General features: G+C 48.8%; 1 protein-coding gene across 2 annotated transcripts in view; it reads left to right on the top strand.

Annotated features, from left to right (window-relative positions):
• LOC147097739 (PDZ domain-containing protein GIPC1-like) overlaps positions 1-13,194 on the top strand; it is a 101,202-nt gene that overhangs the window by 37,747 nt on the left and 50,261 nt on the right. The gene's annotated exons all lie outside the window — the stretch shown is intronic.

Here is a 13,194-nt window from a genome sequence, read left to right as displayed (position 1 = left end):
GGAGTGTCAGCCTGGATTTTGTGCTCCAGTCTCTGGAGTGGGATATAAGGTGTATAAAGTTATGTTGGAGGTCTGTCAATGTTGTTGGAAGCAACTTGACATGGTGAATTAAGAGCATTACATTGAAAAATATCCCCTACAATTATTATATACCAGATGTATGCTAAACCCTCTTATTTACAACACCATACGATACACTACATGCCGTTCCTTTTGCGATGGCCTGGAAAAAGATTATTTATTATGTAGAGTGGGTTGGAGGAAAGCAGTTAACCAAACGAAAGCTTCTTTTGTAGGTTAATGATGGCAGACCCGACTTTTGCTCATGTACGGCTATATTTTGTGATGAAAATCTGCACCGTGTCTGCTCCATGCACTTTCCCTGTCGGGAAGGAACGATGCCTTTCCACGTGATTTAATCCAGTAAAAAGGAACCAGTGGTAATTCAGTTCTTTTCCCACCTCCCTCACAGTTTGTCTGCTTAAAGCTCTATTCTACGTCTGAATTATCTGGTCATGAACAATGCTTTATAAATCTAAAACCTTTTTCCTCCTGTGTAATTTAAACAGAAAATTATAATGTGAAAAATTCAATAGTGACACAGATAGGAAATTTGTCCCTTTTCATCAGCCACAGTAACTGGGTTGAAGATTCGCCAGAAATAAATAGGATCATCAAATCTTACAGCATGGAAGAGGCCCTTCGGCCCTTCGGCCCATCGTGCCTGTGCCGGCTCTTTGAAAGAGCTCTCCAATTAGTCCCATTCCCCCCTGCTCTTTCCCCACAGCCCTGTATTGTTTTCCTTTTCAAGTATTTATCCAATTCCCTTTTGAAAGTTACTATTGAACCTGCTTCCACCGCCCTTTCAGGCAGCGCGTTCCAGATCACAACAACTCGCTGCGTAGAAAAAATTCTCCTCATCTCCCCCCTGGTTCTTTTGCCAATTATTTTGAATCTGTGTCCTCTGGTTACCGACCCTTCCGCCAGTGGAAACAGTTCCTCCCTATTTACTCTCTCAAAAGCCTTCACAATTTTGAACGCCTCTATTAAATGCGCACCATCTTTGTGCATTGTCTGGAAGGGGAAGGATGAAAAGCAGAATGAAGAAAGCAAATGCGTAAAACTACTTTTGCCAGACATTTGATGGAGACGTCTGTAAAGGTGTCTGGAAACCGGAGCCTAGGAGGCTGTGCATCGAAGGGTGATGTACAGTCAATTAGCCTTGGCAGGTATCGGGGTCAGTGGCAGTGTGAAGAAATGCTCGCACTCGGCCTAATTAGCCGGTTTCTGCGTCTCAATCCCTCGGCACATTACAGACTTTGTTTTCTATTGCTGGATTAGCCGATGTTTGGTTTCTTAGGTGTTTTATTTAAACCAACTCTTTGCCTGTTCGATGGGCACAAATTCTCTTCAAACTAGACTCTGGCCAGTACTACCAGATCTGAACAGTTCACTGTGACAAAGTTAACATGCGACTACATAGAATTGTACAGCACAGAAAGAGGCCGTTCGACCCAACCGCTCGATGCCGGTGTTTATGCTCCACACGAGCCTCCTCCCATCTTTGCGGAACTGGTTGAAACCTTTACTTTTCCGGGTCCTTGAATTTAACACTAACCTACTGGGGTGTGAGAGTTTAAAGGGGAATATCGCTAATGTTTAACGGTGGGTGAATTAAACTCTTGCGAAGTTAGTGTTCTGTTTCGTAGCACTTTTAACCTTGAGTAACAAACTGATTTAATTTCTCTTAAATCTTTTTAGAAAACAAAAGCTGATAACAGGCAAAAAACAGTATGTTGGTGCATTCTATTACATGGTTAAATAGTGTGTTCAAAGTAATGAGTAAGTTTACAATGTCACATCTTTACATGTTTTCACAAATCATGAAGTGATGCAGGAAGGTCCAAGCTTTTTCCCATTGTGAGCTGTGTTGCTTACTGTGTGGCCTTGAGAGACACATTGAAAAGGTTGAATTGGTGTTTCTATTCATTTGTATATATCTCCAGTTGTTAATATTAACAGATCTTGGGTGTTCATCCATTGATTTATCCCCTGAAAAGACAACAGGGCTAAGAACAGCCCTTTCCCAAACCTCCATAGAATGATACAGCACAGAAGGAGGCCATTCGGCCCATCGTGCCTGTGCCAGCTCTTTGAAAGAGCTCTCCAATTAGTCCCACTCCCCCCTGCTCTTTCCCCATAGCCCCTGAAAATTTTCCCCCCCTTCAATTATTTATCCAATTCCCTTTTGAAAGTTACTATTGAATCTGCTTCCACCGCCCTTTCAGGCAGCGCGTTCCAGATCACAACAACTCGCTGCGTAAAAAAAATTCTCCTCATTTCCCCCTCTGGTTCTTTTGCCAATTAACTTAAATCTGTGTCCTCTGGTTACCGACCCTCCTGTCAGTGGAAACAGTTTCTCTCCGTCTACTCTATCAGAACCCCTCATAATTTTGAACGCCTCTATTAAATCTCCCCTTAACCTTCTCTGCTCTAAGGAGAACAATCCCAGCTTCTCCAGTCTCTCCACGTAACTGAAGTCCCCTCATCCCAGGTACAGTTCCGGACCCACAAAATCCAAACCGGATTAAGAAAGATGAGCACAAAGGGGACCTGGGCATTGCCTGGGCTTGGGAGGGCCGGATTGCCAGGGTTGGGCACAGCTTAGACACTCCCAAGTAATGGCAACCCGTATATTTCTAAACTTAAATATAACTTTTCCTCTTTGCCGATAATCACGTTTGTTTCCCAACGTCAAACACGAGAATAGTTAAATTTATCGAATTAATTTCTCGTTCAATGGGGTAGAATTTCACTGAACACTTGGCCCTTCCGTTAACCGCCACCCCCCCCTCAAAGTGCTGCTCTCCCTGAAATGTATACACAATAAGATTTTTGCACAAAGTTAATGGTTTCCATTGTCAAAACTGTAGGTAGTTTGTTTTTCTACATTAATTTGTTTCTAGTGCACGTCACACTTTATATCTCTGCAGCGCACATAGTTGCCACATTTACTGGTCCGTGGCCAATCAATAAGCACTTAGCCACTACCTCGCCACCCTCTCTCACCACACCATTCTCAAAACTTTTACCGTATCCTTTGACTAGCTATGAGCAATGGCAAGGTAGATGCGCTAGCCCTGTTTCTTTTCTCTAGTACAAACTCCGCTAACTACCCGCAGTGTGTAGGAAGCACTTTTTACCAAGTCATTCATCATTCACGGCTGAGCTGATCGTGGCAGCTCTTGCAAAGTTGCAAATCGTGGGCTGTATTTGGCACTTGCAGCGGCGCCGATCTGTTGGAAGTTCCTAATCCTTGCGCTGCAGTACAAACTCATGTAGTTCCTTTTGCTCAGTCAGCCTGCTGATTTGTTTTTTTTTTGGCCGAGCCATCATTTGACACTGTCATGCTCTCTCTGCCAACTGCTTCAGAGTGGAGAGGTGCAATTTGTCCTGTGCTAATATCCTTTAAATCTGCACGCCTCATTGCTTGGAGACTGGCGAAGGCACATTCTCAGGATTGAGAATCTTCTGCCAGTTTCCAGATATTTTGATTTCTCTACCCACACAACTCTAGGAAATGGTTGTATTTCTATAGCGTCTTTCGTATCCTCGGGTGGTCCCAGCAATGAATCACTTGCAGCACAGTCACTATTGTAATGTCGGCAAACTGGGCAACCAGTTTGCGCACAGAAAGGTCCCACAAACAGCGAATGAGCGAAGCGATCGGTTAATGTGTTTTGATGACGTTGGTTGAAGGATAAATGTTGGCCAGGACTCTGGGAGAGCTCGCTGCTCTTCGAATAGTGTCATGGGATCTCTATTAAGTTCACCTAAGCCAGTGGACAGGACCGCGTTTTAACATCGCCGCTGAAACACAGCACTCCCCCGGTACAGCGCATGTTATGTGCTGATTCCCCGGAGAGGGGCTTGATTGAGCGCATGATCCGCTGACTGAGCCAAGCTGACACTTGCTTACTCATAGGAACAGGAGGAGGCCATTCAGCCCCTTGAGTCTGTTCCATCACTCAATTAGATCATGGCTGATCTGTCTAACCTTAGCTGAGAGTAAGCTCACACAGTACTAATATGCTGTGCATAATATTCGCAAAACTTAATAAGGGAAACCCACAGATACTGCATGACAGAAAGTGTTGCAACTTCCTCTTTCAGATGTTCACTGACCTGTATATTTTCTGCTACTTTTGCAGTCAGCTACAAACGGCTGCTAGAGGCACTGAGTGGGAGTGAAGGACTACCTCAGCACTTTATAGCTCCATTTTGCCGCCTTTTCATCCGATGCAGGGCGGTCGTGAGCTGCGACAAACCTGTGTCGTTTTCTCTAGTTCTCGAGGCACTTGATGCGAAACTCTTGGCTTCCACAAGCCACCACATTGCTCCGTTAGCTTCTGTCTTAGTTGGGCGTACAGTTAGGGGTGGCGATCCTTGAAATGTTTGCACTAATGGTAGTTAGCAGTATAATAGGGGAAAGAAGTTAGAAGACTTGGTGGGGAGGGGGGGGAGAGGATGGAGAATGTCTTTGGTTTGGGACCAGTAGACTGGGTAGGCAGGATGTCTCATGTTTGTGCTCTGATTAAACTGTCTTGAGTTTCATGCACTATTAAATGAACTATTTCCTATCGCAATTGTGTTTGTCTTTTTTTAATAAATATGTTTTTTTTCCAGAACCCAGAAGCTATTTTCACCTCTCACGTTAAGAGAGGCAGTGCTTACCCTTTCATATTCTTTGTAGAGCAGGTGTTGCTTTTTACTCTTTCCTCTCCCTCTCTTCACCTCCCCCCACACCCTCGGTAAAGGTGAGGTTATTTTCAGGGCTCTCGGAGTTTGCTGTGTGTTGTTGCGACGCTTTAATTGTCGACAAACGAAATTGCTGTTTGGTACACAACACAATGATTTCACAGTCTGGTGCCGTGATGAAAGGTGCAGTAACTGCACACTCATCCCTATCCTGTTAAATACATCAGGATATAATGGGAACAAACTCTGGGAGAAATTTGCAAGAGCTATGGGGAAGGAGCAAGAGAATGGGACTAATTGGAGAGCCCTTTTCATTACAGCAAAGGAGGTTGCGGGGTGATTTGATAGAGGTGTACAAGATTAGGACGGGTTTGGATAGGCTAGATGGGGAAAGGCTGTTCCTACTGGTTGATACAAGGACTAGGGGGCACAGATTTAAGGTTTTGGGCAAGAGATACAGGGGGGACGTGAGGAAAAACTTTTTTACGCAGCGAGTGGTGAGGACCTGGAACTCACTGCCGACGGAATTGGTGGAAGCGGAGACACTCGATGTTTTCAAGGAGAGACTGGATGGGCACTTGAGGGAAATAAACTTGCAGGGCTACAGGGATAGAGCGGGGGAATGGGACTGACTGGATCGCTCCACAGAGAGCCAACAGGGACTCGATGGGCTGAATGGTCTTTTATGCTGTATGATTCTATAAATGCAGTCTGGGAGAGCCATCGGCGCAATTGTATTATTGATGCTCTTTAAACTTAAGACCCACCTGGCATAGAATCCTCTGCGAATAGCTCTTGATTTAATCTGCGCGAATAGAAAGAGGAGAGAAGTTACAAATGCTGGAAATTCCCAGCAAGCCCATCAGTGACAAGGAAGGGGAAAAGATTTGTTAATGTTTCATGTGGGACCCTTCAGCAGAGCAAAGTATTAACCTGTCTCACTTTCCAAATGCTGAGCGACGTAGCCTTCGCCCCTCCATTGGTGGCCGCGCCTCCAAGCTGCCCAGTCTCTAAGCTCTGGAATTCCCTCCCTAAACCTTTCCTCTTTTTTAAGTCGCTCCTTAAAACCTACCTCTTTGAGCAAGCTTTTGGTCACCTGTCCTAACATCTGCTTATGTGGCGCGGTGTCAAATTGTTGTCTGATAATCGCTCCTGTGAAGCGCCGTGGGACGTTTTACCACATTAAAGGCGCTATATAAATGCAAGGTGTTGTCTTTGTGTCTGGCAAGCTCTGTTTCTGTTCCAGTTGTGCCAACATGGGAAACCTCACCCCGCCTAGACACGGATAGACTGAAGGTCTTTCTCAACTCCGTGGGAGCTGGTCCGTGGCCATTCTCAGTCGGTGAAGCTATGTTGTCTGGTTAATTCCGATAAAGAACAAGACTCCTCCGTGTTAAATAGTTGCCCGACCGTCGAGCTTAACAGGGTCTGCGCGGTGGATTCGTTTTCAATTGCACCGGCAGAGAGCCGGCACGGACTCGATGGGCCGAGTGGCCTCCTGTGCTGCAAACCTCTATGCTTCCAGTAAGCGGCTGCTCCCATCACCAACACAGTTCCTCAGCTCTCCGCCATCCTCTTCCCCAGCTACTTCATCGCTGTTTGCGTGTGTAATAAAAACAGCAAAATGCTGGAAACACACCGCCTCTCACCGAGAAACAGGGTTAACACGGCTGCTGGGATGCTCTGCCGATGAAGAGTCCCAACCCAAAACTTTATCCCAGCTTTCTTTAAGCAGATGCCGGCCCACCTGCTGGACCTTTCCTGATTGTATTACAGTAGTGGTGATGCTGCAGTTGTTGAATTGCTCGTGTGACGGCGTGCATCAGTGTTGGAGGTCGTGCTGATGGGCCACTTGCGTTGTCCCAAGACCAGAACCTCACCACAAAAAGCGTGGTGATTAAATGCTTCCAAAGCTAGAAACTTAATTTACTCATGCTTTGACCTCATTTGAACCCCACGATTAACTTATTGCTAGGGAATTGACACAACATGCTCCCATCATTCCAGGGATGAGTTACAAAGTATTTACTGCATAGAAAGCGGTCATTCTGCCCAACTGGTCCGTGCCGGTGTTCATGCTCCACACGAGCCTGCTCCCCACCCTACTTCATCTCATCCTATCAGCATAACCTTCTATTCCTCTTTCCCTCGTGTGTTTATCGAGCTTCCCCTTAAATACCATCCGTGCTATTCGCCGCAACCACTCCCTGTGGTAACGCGTTCCACATTCTCACCACTCTCTGGGTAAAGAATTCCAGATTGGATTTATTAGTGACTTAACTTATATTTATGGTCCCTAGCTCTGGTCTCACCCGCAAGTGGAAACATCTTCTCTACGTCTATGTTGCTGCCTTAGTTCCCTCCCATGCACTTGAGAAAATGTGCTGCTAAAGTCGGAGGGATGCAAAGCCGAGTTCAGTTAAACTGCTGGTTTGTGAAATCGGTTGAGCAGCAAACTCGGATATTCCAGATGTTTTAACATAAATGGTGAATTAGCTGAATATTCTTTGTGTTGGCAGCTAGCTGCTTTGGAACTAGTTGCTGAATGTAAGGTTGCTTGCTGTAAATGTTTTATTCTCTTCCTCGTTAACGCTGCTTTATTGGAAACAGATGAAAGTTCCCGCGGTCCAAAGACACCATGTCCTGAGCTGAGTATTGCTCCCTAAAGTAAACGTGCAGGGATCTGCAGAGCAGTGACTTACAGCAATTGGCCAGCTGAGGTCTGACATGCCCACCTTATTCTTTACCTGGGCTGGGGAGTGGTGGGAGAGGAGCTTTGCTGCAACTGATCTGTAGGAGTTGGTCTCCATGTTAAGGAGACATCCTTTTTTCAAAGGCACTTAATTTTATTTTTTCCCGTTTAGAAGATTGTAAAGTTTTATAGGCACAAGAATATCCCAACAGATGCACTTGGAGCAAAACCACCCAGCTCTGATTAATGAAGTCAGCTTATCTATAAATTCCAAATAAATGGCTGCATTAAAAGGAGATAAACTCTCAATTATCCCCTCCTAAATCAGCGACTTGTATTTGAGTACAGATCCACGGCTATTGGCAGACCCTTGGGCCACGATTTTGTCGTCGGTCACGGGTTGGGGGCGGGTCAGCTGGTTTCCGGGTTCCAGTCCCGCCCCCAGCTGCCTCCGCTCCACCGACATGATTTTCCCTTATTTGGCCTTGTTAAGCCCGCCCTGCAGGCTTGCCGGCCAATTAACAGGAAGCGGGTCTGATGACGTCATTTGTTGACGCGTCATATGCCGGTTTCCGTAAAGGGACCACGCACAATTTTATTTTGACAGCATTGAGGTGCTGAAAACACTGACAATCACTGCACAAAGGTGAACTCTTGCACCCAGGCTCTCCAATGACTCCCTCCATAGGCTGGAATAGATGGCAGCTACAGGTGAGGTGGCAGAAGCAATCTGTTACTGGTGAGAGAGGTTCTCCCAATGAGGTGGCACTGGACATGGATTTAAAAACTTGTAAGCTGAAGAAATCTGTAAATGTTTTTAAAATGCAGTAACCAACATTTTCTTTCCTCTGGGACTCACCATGTGCAACATTGCATCCTTCACACCACTTCTGCAGCTGTCATCATTCCACAAACATTACACCAGACTCACAACACGCCACACTTACCTGGCGTGGTGTCCGGACGTCGGGAAACCCAACCCAGAAGCGGCAAAATCCAAAAACAGGCTGAAAACTGCTGACAAGTACCTGTTAATAGGCAGGTAATTGCCTTTAATCCGCTTACCGCCGCAAATCGGGGACCCGACACTTGGGAAAGCTGTTTGGAGGCGGGTTGACGGGATCGGAACCCGCCGTCAATCAAATCGAATTTAACCTCTGATCCGCCTCCAAACCCGCCCTCTGAGTGCCGGCAAAATCGCGGCCTTGGTCCTTCACCCAAATGGTCATTCCTGTGTGAGTCCAGACACTGAGTGCTGCAACAATTTTGGACATTACAGCATTTCCACATTACAACAGTGACTACACTCCAAAAGTACTTCATTGGCTGGAAAGCCCTTTGAGACGTCCGGTGGTCATGAAAGGCACTACAGAAATGCAAGTCTTTCTTTCTTGGCTCGGGTACACACAAGCACAGCTTCCGGAAGAGCGAGGATCACTGGTTGCTTCTACTGAGATAGCACAGTGTCTGCTACTGACCAGATTGTCACAGGACTGAGTCCCAGGGCTAACGGGCCAACGCCTCGTGTTCAAATCCCTCCATGGCCTCGCCCCCCGCCTCCTTATCTCTGTAACCTCCTCCAGCCCCTACAACCCTCCGAGATCCCTGCACTCCTCCAACTCTGGCCTCTTGCGCATCCTCCGATTCCAATCGCTCAACCATTGGCGGCCGTGCTTTCTGTTGCCTGGGCCCTAAGATCTGGAATTCCCTCCCTAAACCTCTCCGCCTCTCCCCCTTTAAGACGCTCCTTAAAACCTAGCTCTTTGTCCGAGCTTTTGGTCAAACGTCCCTAATTTCTCCTTATGTGGCTCGGTGTTAAATTTTTAAAAAATCTTATAACATGCCTGTGAAACGCCTTGGGACGTTTTAATACGTTAAAGGCGCCATATAAACACAAGTTGTTGTTGACCCTTCACCGATGGTGAAAACCAATTGCTGGCGTCTAAAGACCAGAAAAAAATGGCGGCTCCAACAGGAAGCGGTGGTTTGCACCTGCCGGTGATATTCTGCTTCCAGAGGCAAAAATACCAAAATCACCTTGTGTCCGTGGCCGGGCTGCCAACTCTGGTTTGGTGTGTCCCTGAAGATTTCATCACGTGACCTCAAACGTCCAACGACACTGCCTCCTCACTCCCTCCCTCCTCCACACTCCCTCCTCACTCCCTCCCGCCTCCTCACTCCCTCCATCCTCACTCCACACTCCCTCCCTCCTCCACACTCCCTCCATCCTCCACACTCCCTCCCTCCTCCTCACTCCCTCCATCCTCCACACTCCCTCCCTCCTCACTCCACTCCCTCCCTCCACACTCCCTCCCTCCTCCTCACTCCCTCCATCCACCACACTCCCTCCCTCCTCCTCACTCCCTCCCTCCTCCTCACTCCCTCCATCCTCCTCACTCCCTCCCTCCTCCTCACTCCCTCCCTCCACACTCCCTCCCTCCTCCTCACTCCCTCCATCCTCCACACTCCCTCCATCCTCCACACTCCCTCCCTCCTCCTCACTCCCTCCCTCCTCCTCACTCCCTCCATCCTCCACACTCCCTCCTCACTCCACTCCCTCCCTCCACACTCCCTCCTCCACACTCCCTCCCTCCTCCACACTCCCTCCCTCCTCCACACTCCCTCCCTCCTCCACACTCCCTCCCTCCTCCTCACTCCCTCCCTCCTCCACACTCCCTCCATCCTCCACACTCCCTCCATCCTCCACACTCCCTCCCTCCTCCTCACTCCCTCCATCCTCCTCACTCCCTCCCTCCACACTCCCTCCCTCCTCCTCACTCCCTCCATCCTCCACACTCCCTCCCTCCTCCTCACTCCCTCCCTCCTCCTCACTCCCTCCCTCCTCCTCACTCCTTCCATCCTCCACACTCCCTCCCTCCTCCTCACTCCCTCCCTCCTCCTCACTCCCTCCATCCTCCACACTCCCTCCCTCCTCACTCCCTCCCTCCTCCACACTCCCTCCCTCCTCCTCACTCCCTCCATCCTCCTCACTCCCTCCCTCCTCCTCACTCCCTCCCTCCTCCTCACTCCCTCCCTCCTCCTCACTCCCTCCATCCTCCACACTCCCTCCCTCCTCCTCACTCCCTCCATCCTCCACACTCCACTCCCTCCCTCCACACTCCCTCCCTCCTCCACACTCCCTCCATCCTCCTCACTCCCTCCCTCCTCCTCACTCCCTCCATCCTCCTCACTCCCTCCCTCCTCCTCACTCCCTCCATCCTCCTCACTCCCTCCCTCCTCCTCACTCCCTCCCTCCTCCACACTCCCTCCCTCCTCCACACTCCCTCCATCCTCCACACTCCCTCCCTCCTCCACACTCCCTCCCTCCTCCACACTCCCTCCCTCCTCCACACTCCCTCCATCCTCCTCACTCCCTCCATTCTCCTCACTCCCTCCCTCCTCCACACTCCCTCCATCCTCCACACTCCCTCCATTCTCCTCACTCCCTCCATCCTCCTCACTCCCTCCCTCCTCCACACTCCCTCCATCCTCCTCACTCCCTCCATTCTCCTCACTCCCTCCATCCTCCTCACTCCCTCCCTCCTCCACACTCCCTCCCTCCCTCCTCCACACTCCCTCCCTCCTCCACACTCCCTCCATTCTCCTCACTCCCTCCATTCTCCTCACTCCCTCCATTCTCCTCACTCCCTCCTTCCTCCACACTCCCTCCATTCTCCTCACTCCCTCCATTCTCCTCACTCCCTCCATTCTCCTCACTCCCTCCCTCCTCCACACTCACTCCCTCCTCCACACTCCCTCCATTCTCCTCACTCCCTCCATCCTCCACACTCCCTCCCTCCTCCTCACTCCCTCCCTCCTCCTCACTCCCTCCCTCCTCCTCACTCCCTCCCTCCTCCTCACTCCCTCCCTCCTCCACACTCCCTCCCTCCTCCTCACTCCCTCCATTCTCCTCACTCCCTCCCTCCTCCACACTCCCTCCCTCCTCCTCACTCCCTCCCCCTCCACACTCCCTCCATTCTCCTCACTCCCTCCATTCTCCTCACTCCCTCCCTCCTCCTCACTCCCTCCCTCCTCCACACTCCCTCCCTCCTCCACACTGCCTCCATCCTCCACACTCCCTCCCTCCTCCACACTCCCTCCCTCCTCCACACTCCCGCCATCCTCCAGGCTCACACCTTCCCACGGCCAATACTTTCGAATTCTGTGCCCCAAGAAATAAATCCCAGTGCTGTGTTAGCATTTTATTTGGTTTGCTGACCTGCTTTTAACATCGGTATCCCGGGTCCCAATAGTTTCTAATTTCCTAATTTTCTTTTACCCTTCTTAAGTAAGCCAAGGGGACACAGCACAGAAGGAGGCCATTCAAAGAGTTCTCCAATTAGTCCCACTCCCCCTGCTCTTGGCCCACGACCCTGGAAATCTTTCTCCTCTTCAAATATTTATCCCATTCCCTTTTGATTGAATCTGCTTAAAAGAAAGACTTGTATTTATACAGCACCTTTCATGACCTCAGGACATCCCAAAGTGCTTTAGAACCAATGAAATACATTTTGAAGTGTAGTCACTGTTGTAATGTAGGAAACGTGGCAGCCAATTTGCGCACAGCAAGCTCCCACAAACAGCAATGTGAAAATGAGCATAGGAACATAAGAAATAGAAGCCGGAATAGACCACTTGGCCCCTCGAGCCTGCTCCACCATTCATTAAGATCATGGCTGATCTTGGGCTCAAAGCCACTTCCCTGCCCGCTCCCCATAACCCTTCACTCCCTTATCTTGCAAAAATCTGTCTATCTCCACCTTAAATGTATTTAATGACCCAGCCTCCACGGCTCTCTGGGGCAGAGAATTCCACAGATTTACGACCCTCTGAGAGAAGAAATTCCTCCTCATCTCAGTTCTAAAAGGGCGACCCTTTATTCTGAAACTATGCCCCCCGAGTTCTAGATTTCCCCACGAGGTGAAACATCCTCTCTGCATCTACCTTGTCGAGCCCCCTCAGTATCTTATATGTTTCAATAAGATCCCCTCTCATTCTTCTAAATTCCAATGAGTATAGGCCCAGCCTGCTCAACCTTTCCCACCCATCTTTGTCATCCGCAAATTTGGCTACATTACACTCGGTCCCTTCATCCAAGTCATTAATGTAGATTGTAAATAGTTGGGGTCCCAGCACCGATCCCTGTGTTACCCCACTAGTTTCCGTTTGCCAACCAGAAAATGACCCATTTATCCCGACTCTCTGCTTTCTGTTAGTTAGCCAATTCTCTATCCATGCTAATATATTACCCCAACTCCGTGAGCTCTTATCTTATGCAGTAACCTTTTATGTGGCACCTTATCGAATGCCTTCTGGAAACTCAAATACACTACATCCACTGGTTCCCCTTTGTCCACCCTGCTCGTTACCTCCTCAAAGAACTCCAGCCAATTTGTTAAACATGATTTCCCTTTCATAAAACCATGCTGACTCTGCTTGACTATATTATGATTTTCCAAATGCCCTGCTACTGCTTCCTTAATGAAGGACTCCAGCATTTTCCCAACGACAGATGTTAGACTAACTGGTCTATAGTTGCCTGCTTTCTGTCTCCCTCCTTTCTTAAATAGGGGTGTTACATTTGCGGTTTTCCAATCCGCTGGGACCTCTCCAGAATCCAGGGAATTTTGGTAGATTGCAACCAATGCATCCACTATCTCTGCAGCCACTTCTTTTAAGACCCTGGGATGCAGGCCATCTGGTCCAGGGGACTTGTCATCTTTTAGTCCCATTATTTTACCGAG

The sequence above is a fragment of the Somniosus microcephalus genome, chromosome 31 (assembly GCF_052327205.1).
Source record: "Somniosus microcephalus isolate GS21.2 chromosome 31, FLI_Smic_1.0, whole genome shotgun sequence".
In the NCBI taxonomy this organism is placed as follows: Eukaryota; Metazoa; Chordata; class Chondrichthyes; order Squaliformes; family Somniosidae; genus Somniosus; species Somniosus microcephalus.
Note: the sequence above shows the minus strand (reverse complement) of the source record. Positions and strands in the feature narration are given on the sequence as shown.